Here is a 15,635-nt window from a genome sequence, read left to right on the forward strand (position 1 = left end):
TGCCAACTAAAGCCATTATACACATCTGCCATTCATGTACTTCCCTCCATACATTTATCATGCACTCTTTTTGTATGCTGCCAGTTTTCCTTCGTTTCGTAAGGAAATTTTCCGCCTGCAGGCGCTGCTAAGTGTGTATTTTAGGGCGTGTCTGCATCGATTTGCATTGTATTAATGCCATTCGGCAGAATTCTCTATAATTCATGTAGTCAGAGTGCATAGTAGTAATATTTTTTGACAGAACATGTGCCATACGCAAAAAAACAGAGAACTAAAAGTGCAGGAAAAGCAGCAAGTGGATTATTTAATATCCATGTGGGTGAGCCACGTGATGTTCGTTCTAACCAGCCAAAAAACATTATTTTCCAACTAACTTGGAACACGAAAAATGAACAGAACCCTGTAGTTTGCTGCTCGGTTAAAAATAAATAAATATAAAAACGAGAAAAGCACCCAAAGAAGCAGCAAAAACCAAAGAAAAAGACGATGAGAAGCAAAAACCATTTTGCAACAGATAGGGGCGGATATGAAAATTTGAGGGAGTTTCGGTGGGGGGGATTTTGGGGGGATAAACATCTCTCATTTGGCCGCAAAAAGTTTGGCATTGTGGTCTGCTTTCCACCCACTATCTCTCTCTCTCTCTATCTATCGTTCTCCGTCTCCTTCGCACCGCCGCTGCATGTGAAACAATTTTGAATTTCGATATGAAAGCCAGTCAGTTGTGTTCCAGTTTTTTTGCCCCCTACTTGGGCGCCACTTTGCCCATTTGTCGGTAATTAATTTTGTGAGTGGTTATACCCGTTACTCGTAGAGTAAAAGGGTATACTAGATTCGTTGAAAAGTATGTAACAGGCAGAAGGAAGCGTTTCCGACCATATAAAGTATATATATTCTTGATCAGGACCAATAGCCGAGTCGATATGACCATGTCCGTCTGTCCGTCTGTCCGTCTGTCCGTCTGTCTGTCCGTCCGTATGAACGCTGTGATCTCAGGAACTACAAAAGCTAGAAAGTTGAGATTAAGCATACAGACTCCAGAGACATAGAAGCAGCGCAAGTTTGTCGATTCATGTTGCCACGCCCACTCTAACGCCCACAAACCGCCCAAAACTGCCACGCCCACACTTTTGAAAAATGTTTTGATATTTTTTCATTTTTGTATTAGTCTTCTAAATTTCTATCGATTTGCCAAAAAACTTTCTGCCACGCCCACTATAACGCCCACAAACCGCCCAAAGCTGCTACGCCCACACTTTTGAAAAATGTTTTGATATTTTTTCATTTTTGTATTAGTCTTGTAAATTTCTACCGATTTGCCAAAAAACTTTCTGCCACGCCCACTATAACGCCTACAAACCGCCAAAAACTGTGTTTAAGACTCTCCTTCTCCCTTCCACTAGCTGAGTAACGGGTATCAGATAGTCGGGGAGCTCGACTATAGCGTTCTCTCTTGTTTTCCATTAATTTCGGAAAATTTTAGATCATCGTTCTGATGATGAGCTTGAAAATCAATTAATTTCCGTTTTGTTTTCGCATGGATTCAAGTGAGTGCAACATGTGGCACAAATGACTCGATTTTGCTCTCAAAAGGAGATTTACGTATTTTAGAAGCAATTTTAAGTGCCACTATCAATTGCTAAAGGATATCCTTTTCTACATAGCACAGCTTTAATTGAAATCATATGAGCCAGTAAGTTAAATAGAAGGCTACATGTCATAAACTTAAATTGCCGCAGAATTAAGACCGTAAAATGCACTTGCCTCGCAAATTCCATTCGCTTGACAACATTTTAAAGGGGAAAGCAGCAAGGAAACCCATTCAAAAGTTTCCATTTTCGCAGAACTTTGTGGGTGTGTGTGTTTTGGGGTATTCGTTATTCGATAGCTGCCACTGCCACTGCTCCTGTCGCATCCTGTCAAACGGCAACAGCAGCTGCCATCCGATCTGTGTGTGGTGTGTGTCCTTGTTGCAACTGCGTTAAAAATCACTTGGCATGTCGATAAAATCCTCTCCGGATCCCGGATCTCTTTGGAAACTACAGCAGACAGCGCCTTAATAAATATCAGCACGTAACCACGGCAAATAAGGAACTTTGGTGGCTGACAAACATGCGGGAAGCTGAAGCTCTGCAGGGCATTTGTGTGAATCAATCGATGGATTTTCTGCTTGTCTGCTTGTAATTTTCGATGTTCCTTTTATATCGCCGAACAATATTTGATCGCTTGCCTTTTCTGCATTTCTGCATCCTTGACGATGGGAGATGGTTCAAAAATATTGCCACCCTGACTGACTGACTCACTGACTCACTGCCTCACTGGTGGCTGCTGTTGAATGAACGAATGTCCTTGTTGCTCGTTGGTTGGTACAACCTTCAGCTGGCATTTCATCTCTCTCCCTCTCGTTCACTGCAGTCGTTGTGCGGTTGTGTGCTTTGGAATTTGCATAGTTTTCGTTTAATTTACACGCAGTTCGAAACCAAAAATTGGATCCTGTTTTTGCAGCAGTTTGAAAATGGGAAACACATGAAAATTCTTTCGCACTGCGCAAATCGAGTGAATTGTTCGCACCATAAAGTGCAACAAAAATTGTTTTACCAGAACATAATAACAATAACAACAATAAGCGTGATACATAATCTAAAACATGGTTTTATCACCATGCAGGTGAAATTTGTCGGGAAATGACAGACACGCCATTTTCCTGCAAGCAATGTAAAATTCATTAAATAAACAACTTTTGCTAATTTGTGTAATTATTTATATTTATGGGACAGCTGCAAATTTCCGCACGTTTCGCGCTCATCCTGTCTGTTGCTTTTGGCACACAAACACACGCACACATATGCGCGCACTCATGCACACACACACACGCATATCCTGTGAGAGGTTGCAAATTAAATGAGCGCCCATAAGTAGGCAACACATTTCATATATTTTCAATGATTTTTCGGCTGCTCACGCACAGGCAGTTTTCAATTCCCACCACGTTGCCCCTCCCCCTTCTCTCTCTCTTTCTCCCTCTCGCTCTCTCACAGATTTTGCCGCTTTTCCAAGCTTTTCCACCTTCCCGTTGCCATTCCCTTTAAATGGCTGCCATTTACTTTCCGTTTCCGTTACATTCTGTGCACGACTTGTGTTGATAAGATATCACGGATATCGGGGTTGCGAGCAGGGAGGCCTTCCTTTGTCTGCCTTGTGTCGCTCGTGTAATTTGATTCGCCTTTGCCTTTGCAGTCGTTTTTAGTGCAAATATGGGTTAATGCGATTTTTATGTCATTTATTTTACTGATTTCTGGCTGGCGACCGCCTGTGTGTGTGTGGTCTTTTGCTCCCTCCTTCTCTTTACTTGATGGAAATTCGCTGTTGGAAATTTCCCTTGCGAAAAATCAATACAGCAATTTAAATAGACGTCGTATCAAACTATATATCTTGGCCATTATTATACGCCAATCCGCATTAGATTCCGACCACATTGCACAGTGGTTCCTCTTGTATGGAGACGCGGCCATAAATACTTCCAGTGCAGTTAGAAACCTCAAATTTAACCTCAGGGATCCAATAGTGCTTCAGTAAGCATGGTGTAAAAATTGTTAGGATTGGAGCCCCCTTCCCCACCAAAATGCAAAAAAACCCCTTTTCAAGCACCTATAAGTAGGCAATATTTTTTTTAGCAAATAAAACCAGGTTAATTCGTGTATATTTTTGACAAATGGGCAGGCAGACAAATATATATACTTTATGGAGTCTTATTCTTCTCTCTATTCTCTTCTTCTTTATTTTTGTTGTTTGGAAAAAACTAATGAAAAATATAAAAATGCATATTAGAAATTAATTTAATACTTTATTATTAATTTTACAATGTTTCCTCTAGCAAACTATAAACAGATTCAAGCAAAGTTGACTTATCCTTTTTCTCAAGGTCCCTCTGTCCGGTTATAAACGGATCGGAGCGTAGAAGGAGTGCATTCAAAATGTCGGTGTTTGTAATAATCCGTGACATTTTCCGGCTGTGATAAAGTCTACATTTTTTAATTTCTTTGTTGTTTGATTCCGCAGCTTCCTCGGAAAGCTCTCCAATTGATATAATTGCATGTTCTATAATTGCAGATCCATGAATTAATACCTTGTGAACTGTAGCCGGCAAATAGTACCATGAATATTTTTTTGTCAGTTGCTTGGCAGTTTCTAAAGCGTATTCATTAAATTTCTTGGCATTAATTTTGTAGCCCGATGCAATAGCTTGAAGTATAGTGGCACAACGATGGATCAAGTTTTCATCTATTCCTGTAATATCAGATGCCAATTTTGGATTAGAAAAGAATTTTCTAGCGACATTTCCGTCGTTTGATGATCCTCTACCCCCATCTCTGGGCTTGTCAACTATTAATCCCATTTTTTCGCGAAATTCTTTTTGAATTTTTTGCTTTCTTTTCATTACTTCCAATTTTTTTTCCGGATCTCTCACCTGCCACATCTTGACGGAGGACTTGTAAGATATATGTAAAAAGTATTCAAAGAAGCGTATTTTTGCATGAAGGGGAGAAAGACCAAACTCGAAATGTTCTTTGTTTACAACTTTGTTATAAGACTTATATTTGAGTACTGACGATTTCTTTCGATCATAGCGTGTCCAATAATCAGCAATTTGTTTACAAAGGTTTGGAATACATTGCATATGTTCGGTCAATTCAACTATGTAGCCTTTAGTCTTAATTTCATCTCGTACAGCAGTGATAATTTCTTGTATTTTTTCTGTATAGGTACCCTTTTTTGTGCACCATAAATTAAAAATGTGATGGCGTTCAAACGCACACTGATACAAATCGCCGTCTTAAGCCAAGTCAAATTTACACAGAAAAAATGACAAAATAATTAATTAAATGAGCATTGAAAATTTTACACATACACGAAAGACAAAATCACACAGACAGCACAATAAAAAGGCAAAACAGAGACTTCGTTGGCAAATTTGACTTTGAAAAAATAAGAGATTGGGTTAGTATATTAACGATAACAAGCACATCCGCAACTTTCCGCAAAATTCTCGAAGAGTTTTATTACCTCAAGAAACTCTTTAATACAATGACATAAACATTTATTTCGGGGTATCGGCGGGACACAACTAAAACTTTACGTAAACATGAAAAAGACGTTCACAAAATACACAAAAAAGGTTAAATCAAATATAATTACAAAAAAAGTGTTAAATCAATGAAATTAACTTAACATAATGAATTTATAAAAGTAAATACCTTCAAATTTAAACTGCATTTTAAATTATATCAATCAGATAAGTATTACTGACGCTTTACCTTTTTGAAGTTCGCTCTGTTATTAAGAAGAATGCAATTCGTCCAACTACGCTTCGCAAATGAGCTTGTGCTTGCGACTTCAATTCTATTTTTAGAAAGTCCCGTTAGCTTTCTAGAAAAAACCGGTTTTGTCTTGTATTGTCTGGACATTTTAGAGATGATTTGTTTACTTTTTGCGCAAATCTATTCTGGTTCATATTTTTTGAATTTTGGCCTCTGGGGGAACCACTGTGCATTGCGTTGCTGAGAACTATGAGTAATCATTATTACAGCGGTAATTTGGTTTCAACACGAAAATATATCACACAATTAAATTTGCTAAGCTAAATTTGCTGTTAAGCTATTTTATGGACACTTAAAACCAAGTGAATTTGGCAGCTTGAGCAAGCAATTTGGAGTGTTCAAGCCGTTTAATTGCTTCTTTCTACCGCAATCAATGAAATAATAATTGAACATCTTTATAAGTGTTCAAACTAGCTACTCCATACTGTCAACATAGAAAATCTGTATATGCCAAGTTGGTTTTGCCTGGGACCACATGGCGTATACTGGATCTCGGAGTAATCAAGACTGGTATGCTGCAACCTCAACTGTTGACACTAACATGTCAGTAGCATGGCACTCATACGCCCACATGCTGCTGCAACTCTATCTCTGTGTGTGTGTGTGTATGTGTGTGTGTGTCAAGGACTCGCAAAAGGATTTGGGGGACATCGAAAAAGCAATCCTCATAGTCAGATAGCTTAACTGGCATGTATTATTTATCATAATTGAAATGCACAACATAGATTTGCACACAAAAGAGCCAATTAAAAGCAGAAGCAAAAAAATCGATAGTAATTCATTAAAGTTATTAACGAATGGTTGGTGGTAAATCCAGTAAGATTTCAACTGCACTCGTTATTACGTACAATTCGCAGATATATTCATATGCATATGTAAATGCACGTATGTGCGGGATGGTGGAATGTGGAGCTCGTCACTATATGTGCACGTCAAATGTGCGTGATGGCAACGCAACCAGACGTGACCTCATACACGGACCACCACCCACTGGCCACTGAACCACCCACTGGCCACTGAACCACCCACTGAACCACCCACTTGCCACCCAACAATTTGCCACTCCCCAGCAAACACACACTACCCATTTATGCGGCATGTGGCAGAGAGCGTGAAATGTTTGCGCTTGTTTAGCAGTTGCTAAACATTTGTTATATTATATAGGTACATATATGTACATACATACTTAGGTAAATATTACATAAGTACAACATATAGTTTTCTATATTCTTTAGAACATTTGACAACAATCACTTCCAATTTCCATTTATTAATTTCTCCAACAAATGCAACTCGATTGCGAATTTTGGCTTCTGACTTACATTTCTCCCTGACCACATTTATCGATTCAAATGAACAAATGAAACTTTTCAACCGCAAGTATTTTTATTTCAATAACAATGCGCTGCAGCATTGGAAACTTTTAATTGCCATGCACTTCGTGTTTATTCATATATAATGCTTTCTTTTGTTTGCGGCCCATCAAATGGAAATCGAAATATCGCTTAAAGCTGGATTGCTGGATTTAAGCTGCGATAGCAAACAGAAATTTGAAATTTCAATTCGCAGTCTGTTGCATTGTTCGTTGGCCATGAATATTTGATCAGAATCGCAGCCAATTATTTATTAAACCCATACACTTTGCCTTTAGTTAGTTTTTTGTTTATACTGCAGTTTATCGATTGCGTATGCATCTGTTTCTGCAACGATAAAATTTATGGAAATTTGTTTGCACATCCGCTTTATTGGGGAAAATTTTCTATGACGTCAAACGACGTGTTGGCGGCAGAAAGGAGATAATAAATTGATATTTTGCATGTTTTTTGGGTGACTACCTTTAAAATATTCACGCCTTTCGCTGCGGTAATTGCTGCCTTCCGGTGAATCATTTTCACTCACTCCCAAGCGTTAGAAACCACAGGCAATTGACTCTGGTCATTGTAATTATATTTAGCTAGTTGCGATACTTTGTTGTCTCCACTTTAGTTGCAAGTCACGCTATCTAAATGCACTGCGCGAAAGTGTGCCACTTGGGGTATCATTTGATTGCTGTGTGTGAATAATTTACATGTAATGACCTTAAACGATTCCTCGAATACATCGTCATGCATCGTTATATTTCATATTTAGCTGGAAAAACATTATTTATGAAACATTTTTCCACAGAAAAGCCGTGGGAATGCGTAACTGGCCTTACGCATATGCATATTAATTTAATTCTCTCGGCATTATCGCCATGTATTGCGTTATCCTTCTGGCATTCGACGGACTTATTTAAATTCCTTTGTGCAGCGAACGTTTGGGCGTCAGTTGATGGCAATTTGTGGTAGTTTTCGCCTCTTAATGGCAACTTTTGTGGGGGGTTTTTTTTTTTATTTTTGCCTTGTGCGAATTTAACGCCAACGCGGGCATATTTGCAGTCTCATTTTAATAAATTCGCGTCCATAGCTTCTGCCATCTGCAAACAATGCGCAAAACGAGCGAAAGTAGAGCACTGTTGCCCTGAAATATTTACAACCGCCCCCTTTGTTTGTGCCAGTGTATGTGAGTGTGCAAGTGCGTTTGGGTGTGTAAATAAACACTGCATAAATGGGGGCGCGCGTGATGTATTCATGAATGATGACAACAAGTCTTGTCATAGTTCTAGGGTATCTCATATTCTTTAGACTTTTACGATGCTTGCTGCTAGTCTTAATACTCAAAAGATTGAAGGGAACACGACTTTAATATGTACAGAGCATTTTCCCCCTTCTGTTTGGAAGTTATATTTCCAACTCCATTTTTACACTTGCTGAATATTTACCGACTGACGAATTTGCGCGATGAATAATTTACAAAGTCGCAGGCGAGTGTTTTAAATTGCTCAGCACAGGTTGTCTGTCAGCAGAGTAAAAGCAGCACTGAAAGAAATGGAAGCGAGTGAATGAATGTTTAACATAGATGTATTTAATAATAGATGCAAGAAGTAATCTCTTAGCATTTGATATCAGTAGTTATTTGAAAGAATTTAATATATTTTGAAACCTTTAAAGCTGATAGTTTTTGTGCAGTGTAGCCACTGCTTCTGACCAGCAGGCGAGTCAATTAGAGTGCAGTGTAAACAGTGAATCCGTCACGTGCAGATAGATTCTGCCAACCATGTCGGTTGTTTGTGTGTTTGCACTTTTCTCGGCTTAAATGTCTCCATCGCTCATAAAGCGAAGGTCCCTCTAATCACGCTTTTTATAAAACCATTGAGTATGTGGGATTTTCTCTGCTCTAATCCTTTTGATTTCCAAAGCACATTTAATAGTCTGAGATCACAGAGCAAGCACACTAAAGATTAAATTCCCAAAGAGTTTGCATATTTCAATTCAGATGGGTGAAAATCTCTAAAATTATGATATTAAAACCAATTTATGGCTCAACCGCTGGGAATAATTGTTAAATTTTCGACTTTGACAAGCGTTTTGGATGCATATTCCCTATCTGGATCCACCAAAGTCTACCCACTGACCTCTTTTCTTTGCACGGCGACTATTTTGTGTAGTTTGCATTTTAATTTGTTTGTGGTGACTGCGAAAAAAAATTGTTCTGCGTGACGAGGCATCGATTTTTTGTTCTTCATAGCAGCTATTTGCTGACCACGCCCACTTGATTGCATTAGCCCCGATCGGCTGGTAGCATGCAAAATGCGATGGCCTGAAATTTGCCACCTCCTCTGGAGCTTTGGAGCTTTGGGGCAGAGGTCAGCCATTCGACTCCCTTGGGATTTCAGTTGGGCAGCATTTTATTTCGCAACGCCGTTGTAAAGATTCACTCTTTTGTTCTACGGCTGAAATTGAAGGGAAGGGAAGCGAAGGGAATTTCGCAGTAAATGCTACGAACGTATATCGTAAATGTGTATAGTTGCCTGCTTATATAATACGTGCCGATGTCTGAATGGCAAACACACACACCACACACACACACCAAACACACCCACAGTCGCCGCAACGCAAATAGCAACAGCTTGGCCTGAAATAAAAAAGAAACGAAGTAAAGTAAAGAAGCTGAAAAAAATATGTTGTAAGTACGTGCGTCTAACATGTGCACTAGACTATATAGCGCCATATAGGGATGGGCTCCTCTTTCTCCCCATGGATCCAAGCCCCAAATGAGGGGATGGCCCCAATTCGGGACACAGATTGTTGGGTGTTGTGTGCACATCGTAAAACCGAACTGAAACTGAAAAATTGCTTGTCAAACCATCAATGGCAGTGGGAAATAAAACATGTACCATACGAACTTGTTGAACCCTTTCCCTTTTACGCTACAAACTTAAAAGGCAACTTGCTTTTACAGCAAAGCATAAAGTAATAGCTTTATTTAATAGATTTATATCAATAAGCCTGCTAGAATAATACATTATATTTCTCTCTGTGCCATTCGCCGTCTTAGCTCAATGCAGTTAGGCACATTGTGCCAAGGTAATTGAGCCGCAGCTGCTGTTGAATTTCCCACTGCATTTCCACCTTGCCAGTTTGCCAGCCAAATAATTGGCCTTTGTGTTTAGAAGGGGTCACAGTGGCTTACAACAGTACTCGCCACTTCAGCCATTGTGCAGGATTTGTGGGCGGTGCTGTGTGATGGTGATGGCTAAACAAAAGGACAATGAACCGCGTCAATGCCCCGCAAACCACTGATACCCCGGCTTTTGGTGGAGGTCTATTGCTAATCCGTCAGTTGGTCACTTTGCCACACATGCTGCCATTTGTGGCAGAGAATTGAAGGTTTGACTTTAAACAAGTAGTTACAGTAAGGTGCTAAAAGCTTTCCCTTAAAGATAATTAACTAAACTTAGTTACACCAACTCATCTGCGAATACCTAGCAATCCAGTTTATTCGTGGCGCCACTTGAATTTCCTTATTTACGATCTTGCCTCAACATTGATTACGTCAGTTTGGTTTTTATGGTTTTCTTGTTTTTTTGCGTTGCTGCTTTTTTTGTTTTGTGGCGGTTGCTTGTGGCAAGCAATCAGCTTGAGAATTTCCGTCTTTTCCAAGTGTCTAATGAAAGTTTTTCGCCGAAACTTATTCCGATTAACATTCTCCACGTTTCGCTGTTTTCGCCTTTGGTTTCATTTCGCTGAGATGGATTTTCGTTACCACTTAATTTCCCTTCTTTTCTTTTCTTTTCTTCTATTTTTTTTTTTTTTGGATTGAACGCCAGCTTGGCTTTTGGCTTTAATAGAAAACGTGCGCTTAACACGCAACTTGCCATGGTTTGCATTTAGAAAAATATGTTTTTGAAATCGAAAATTAATAAACATATAGTGCCTAGCTATGAACTTTAAACACCCTCTTTTAAATATTAAACTAAAGCTAGGTGCCTTGAAATTAAAACTTAATTTAAATAACTTGAATATCGAATTGGGACCGAAGTTTTTCGCTTTGCCTTAACAAAAAGCGCTGTGGACTGTGGACAAACTGGCAAAAGGAAGGCCGCCCCACAGTGAGACGTGCTAAATTTGGAAATGGAAATTAAGTTAGCGCCAAAAGCAAGGCGGGGCACACAGAGCACACAGGCGAAACTTGGAGCAGGCGCCTCCAATATGGCGTCAGGTGGTGGCCATCGAGGGGGTGGCTCTGCTCAGTGGGTGGTGGGTGGTGGGTGGTGGTGGGGTGGTGTGTTCGTTCAGGGCTGAACATAAATTAAACTCCACTTGACAACAAGGAGCTTCACAGTTGCTGTTCCTGCTGCTGCTGTTGCTTTTCCAGCTCCTGTGGTTGCTGTGGCGTTTTTGTTGTGCTTGCTCATTTGGCTGCCAGCTCCCTGTTGTTGTTATTTCTGTTATTGTTGCTTTTGTTGTTGTTTATTGTCGCCAGCTAAACAAACAAACACTTGACTACACGCACGTACAACCACCCACCATCAACCACCCACCGAAGCCACAACCCCCGACATTTTGGGAAATGTGCTAATGCGCACAAAAAGCAAATTTACATTTAGTGCTGCATATTTAAGGGGGCTCCTCGCTCGTCCTTTGTCCTTTGTATCGTCTTTTGTATGGTATCCCGAATAAAAACTGCAAAATCCTCGAAATCGATTTGTGCCATCTGCATTAATCAGTTTATTTTTGGCATCTATTTTCATTTCAATTAGAATTAGATTTGTTAACTTAAATGAAATGCCACAGTTTGCAGCAAGTCCAATTTAAACTAATAAGCTCGTGGCGCAATTTAGAGCGAGAGTTGCGAACAAAAGTTGGCTTCAGATTGCAATTAAATTTAACTCGGTTAAATTTAGCACACCCACGCACTTGGACTAAACCCAAAAGAGCTGAAATACACCCCCTGGATTATAAGTATATATAGATGTATATATTCAGAAATGTGTATGTATAAAAAGCTCAGCGTAGGATGGGAGCTTAAATCAGATCGCATAAGTTGGCAGCTTTTAATGAAGGAGCGCGAGGAGCTGATAGAAACTTGAAGCTGGAAACTGGGAGCTGGGATGAGCTGGGCTCAAGCTTCGCCGCTTCATCAGCCACTCAAAATCCTCAACTTTAGCAGCAGAGTTAAGCAGCAGCGTCGCTGGCAGAGCTTAATCCCAAGTGCCTTCGTCCTTCTGCTCGCAATCTCCTTCACCACCATCATCATCCCCACCAGGCTGCCCAGCATCTGCCTCCATCCATCCATCCATCCTTTCGAGAACTTCGACTCTGCTGGGCGACTCCCTGTGCGTTTGCCGTTCTGCTCGAGTTGATGAAACGAGTGGAGTCCCAGGGCCTAAGTCCATGTATTTATGTGCCGTAGGTTTCGAGGAGCCATGAAACTTTTCAGTCCGTGCACAGAGAGAATAACGAATGTCGTTGCCAGTTTGTATTGCGTAATGCTGAGCCTATTAGGATTACGAACTTGCACAAGTTCGCTTAAAGAAGTTTCTTTTTACCTATTGAGCTTTACTAACTTATATCCAAAAAAAGAGTGTGAAAAATTGCTACCTTTGCGTTTAATACTCCTTTAAATAATGAGTCCTTTTTCTGGCTGTGTGAATTCCATTTAGCATAGAATTTGTCCCATCCGAGAGGCAATGAAATCAAGACGGCAGGCGGGGAATTCCAGCCCACACGGGTTGTCTATTTTTAAGGGGCATCGTGGGGATGAGAGACTAAATGGAATGGGAAACGGAATGGGATGGGAAACTGGATGGGATGTGTTTGGCTTGTGGGTGGCTTTGAGAATGTCGCTTGTCCCGCCGACCTCGAGTCATAAATTGGGCACAGTGGCAGCATAACAATAAGTCACAAACACACGCCACTGCTTGCTCCTTTTTTCCCCTCTTTTCATGCATAAATTTAGGAGGAAAGCGCCAGAGGAAACGCTTGACTTGGCAACGGCCTGGATGCCCAGATCCCACGTCGTCGTCCACTCTTAGATCCTCCAGTCTGGACTGACTGCTCTGTGTGTCCGAACTCGGGGAAGTTGGCATGTTGGCAAGTTGGCAAGGGCGAAGTCGTCATTTGTGCAAACATAAAACCATTGTAAACAAACATGGCCAAACGTTTAATGCCAACACACAAACACACACACACTCGGGCAAAACACACGAAGGAGCCCAGCATAAGCTGTAAGTTAAACCGTTAAAATTGGTTTACACATCCATGCCAAAGGTACGAGAATTCCCACAATATTGGGGGGAGCAAATGGCCAAAGGTGGGGCTGTGCAGAGTGGAGTGGAGTGGAGGTGGAGTGTGCCACTGACAGAAACCATTGTTGTCAGATAGTTTTTATCCCCGCTGTCGTTGCTCCGGCTATCTTATCTGTATTGTGCTGTTCCACATCCCTCCTCCGTTTGGTTCCTCTGCCACTTTGCCAACAAACAAGGAGTTGGCCCAAGTACACGAGCACCATCCAAGTACAGTGGTAATCCGAGCTGCAGACACAAAAGTAATTGTGGAGGGCGGATATTGGATATTCAAAAGCATATCATGGAATCCCATAAAGATTGTGATACATATTCATAAATGGATGTGATACATGAAATTACGTATACGCACCGTAGCGCAGTGGCTCTTGCCTTTGGGAAATCTAATATTTTTAATTGGATGTGTATTTAGGAAAATGAACTTTGACAGCACTTGGAATGCTAGTATCAAAATGTTTGCCTAGCCAGTGTCCACTTTATGTGACCTCCAATGGCGAGCTGTACTTTCGGTACTTGTTGGTACTGCTGTCCCAGCCATCCAGCCATCACTTAACCACACGCGCCTATAAGCAGGCAATACATTTTAACGGCAATGGAGGAGACCCAGGATTCAGCAGGATGTGCAGGGAGAATGAGCATGTGGCTGAAGGTGGGTTGCTCATCACTTATGGCCATTATGTGATTGTCGCTGCATGGCAGGCGCAAAGAAATGTATGTAAATCCATCCACATTCTCTCTGCAATTCCGAAATGTGTAATGATGACGACCATCTGGATAATGATGTTGATGTTGATGTTGATGAGGACAACGTACCTGCTGCCTGCTACAATTTGCATATGCGAGCGACGGAGCGCAACTGCAACCCACACACTTTATTTGCATGCAGCCATGATGTATTAAATGCTAAATGTATTTCAAATGCTAAAATACCAGGAAGAGTGGGTTTCTACAGAAATATTTGTTATATACCCTATATATTCATTATAGTCCTTTAAAGGACAACTTCCAAAATTAGCAATTACAGCTTTATGTGCAAGAGCATCTGCAGTTTCTGTTGCTACTCTCGCTGCTCAACCTTGTACCCACCACCACCAGCACCACCACCACCAGCACCACCACCACCAGCAGCACCACCAGCACCATCAGCACCACCACCACCATCAGTACCACCTATTCGCATTGTTGACTGTCGGACGCAATTTGCAATGGGGGCAGAGAGTCCTTGATGGTTCAATTTGCAGCCAGGCATCCATCCTCGCAGCTGAAATCAATGTGTGGCCGTGTGGGTGTATGGGTGTGTGGGTGTGTGGGCGTACGGGTGTGTCCTGCCACGCCCCTGATTGAGTTACATGCTGCATTACCCATGCAACCGCCCCCATAGTCGTCCTGGCCGCTCGGCTCCTCCTCTTCGAGCGGCGGATTTGCGTAAGCGAACCACATAAATAGTGATGGAATCCCAGTGCTGTCACCTGCACTACATAGTCAACTGTCCACCCACACACACACCCACTCTCACACACACTAGCCCACCTGAAATGAAAGGTCGGAGACGGGCGGAGACCACAAAATCCCCAGCATGCGCCGAGTCCGGAGGTGAGAGCGGCACATTGGTCTATGGGTTACAGCACGTGTCCTGTGCCGGCAGCTTTGCCAACATCTCTCGCCCAGGCAATTTGCTCATGCGGTTTGTCCTGATGCTCCGCTTGCTTCTCCCCCTCCTGTCTTCCTGTCCTCCTGCCCTCCGTCCAACGCTGTCTCGTTTCGCTGATGGATGACCATCAAAATTCCCACCATTATCGCCCGCTCAGCCTTTTGTGCGCCCTTTTGTTTTCGGACTGCTCGATTGCCAGCCTGAAGTTGACCGATTAACTTGCCGCGGCGACACAAAAGCCCTGTGCCCTTTGCCACTTCTGTTTGCAATTCCATAAACAAATTTTAGTTTAAATTAGCAGCGGGAAAAGGGAAGGGTATGGTTTCGATTCTCCCGGGACTTTACCTATCTTATGCTGAGAAATATTTCATTGGAACTGTGCAGCTCACAAGCTGGTTCGCATTTACTTATTGAAGTTAGCAAGTGAAATGAATTTAACATGAATAAGTGTATTACTATTGAAGCAGAGTCGCCTTCTGTGTAATAAATATTTATTCAAAAGATATTTTAGCTTTGGAAACAGTTGCCCGATTTAGCTCTTGCCGGCTCTGTTAGGCCGGCCTTCACTCAACCGAAATCATACATTTTAAATTTTGTCCTGGACTGAGCTCCCAAAGGAGCTGCTGGGCAGAAAGGCAAACACGACTCCGCTGCGCTCCAATCTCCAATCGGCGGAGATATTTCCCGGGGACACGAACTAATTTGCATACATTTTGAGCGCGTTGTTGTGCTTCCATTGTTTCCGAAAGGGAGGAAGTGGGATTGGCTTATTGGGTTCGTAGGTTAGGATAGCTTGGTAGGTTTGTAGGTTGGTAGGTTTGTAGCTTGGTAGGTTTGTAGCTTGGTTAGTTTGGTAGGAGCTGTCCCTCAATTAAACTGTCATGTCAAAGTCAGTCGCGTCAGTGGTGGCGGCATCGAGGAATGGCGATGGCCATCGTGG

At 41.6% G+C, this 15,635-nt stretch overlaps 1 protein-coding gene and 2 long non-coding RNA genes across 5 annotated transcripts in view; 1 reads left to right on the forward strand and 2 right to left on the reverse strand.

Annotated features, from left to right (window-relative positions):
• The window catches only part of LOC120451334 (eukaryotic translation initiation factor 4E type 2), a 46,614-nt gene that overhangs the window by 24,263 nt on the left and 6,716 nt on the right, over positions 1 to 15,635 (forward strand). The gene's annotated exons all lie outside the window — the stretch shown is intronic.
• LOC120451336 lies at positions 3,829 to 4,582 on the reverse strand. Its single transcript, XR_005616371.1, has 2 exons — positions 4,152 to 4,582; positions 3,829 to 4,095 (listed from the first exon to the last, which is right to left on the reverse strand). It is a non-coding gene; the product is annotated as an uncharacterized LOC120451336 (long non-coding RNA).
• Positions 5,031 to 5,547, reverse strand: LOC120451337. The gene is made up of 2 exons (XR_005616372.1): positions 5,483 to 5,547; positions 5,031 to 5,424 (listed from the first exon to the last, which is right to left on the reverse strand). It is a non-coding gene; the product is annotated as an uncharacterized LOC120451337 (long non-coding RNA).

This window comes from Drosophila santomea, chromosome 3R (assembly GCF_016746245.2).
Source record: "Drosophila santomea strain STO CAGO 1482 chromosome 3R, Prin_Dsan_1.1, whole genome shotgun sequence".
Classification (NCBI taxonomy): domain Eukaryota; kingdom Metazoa; phylum Arthropoda; class Insecta; order Diptera; family Drosophilidae; genus Drosophila; species Drosophila santomea.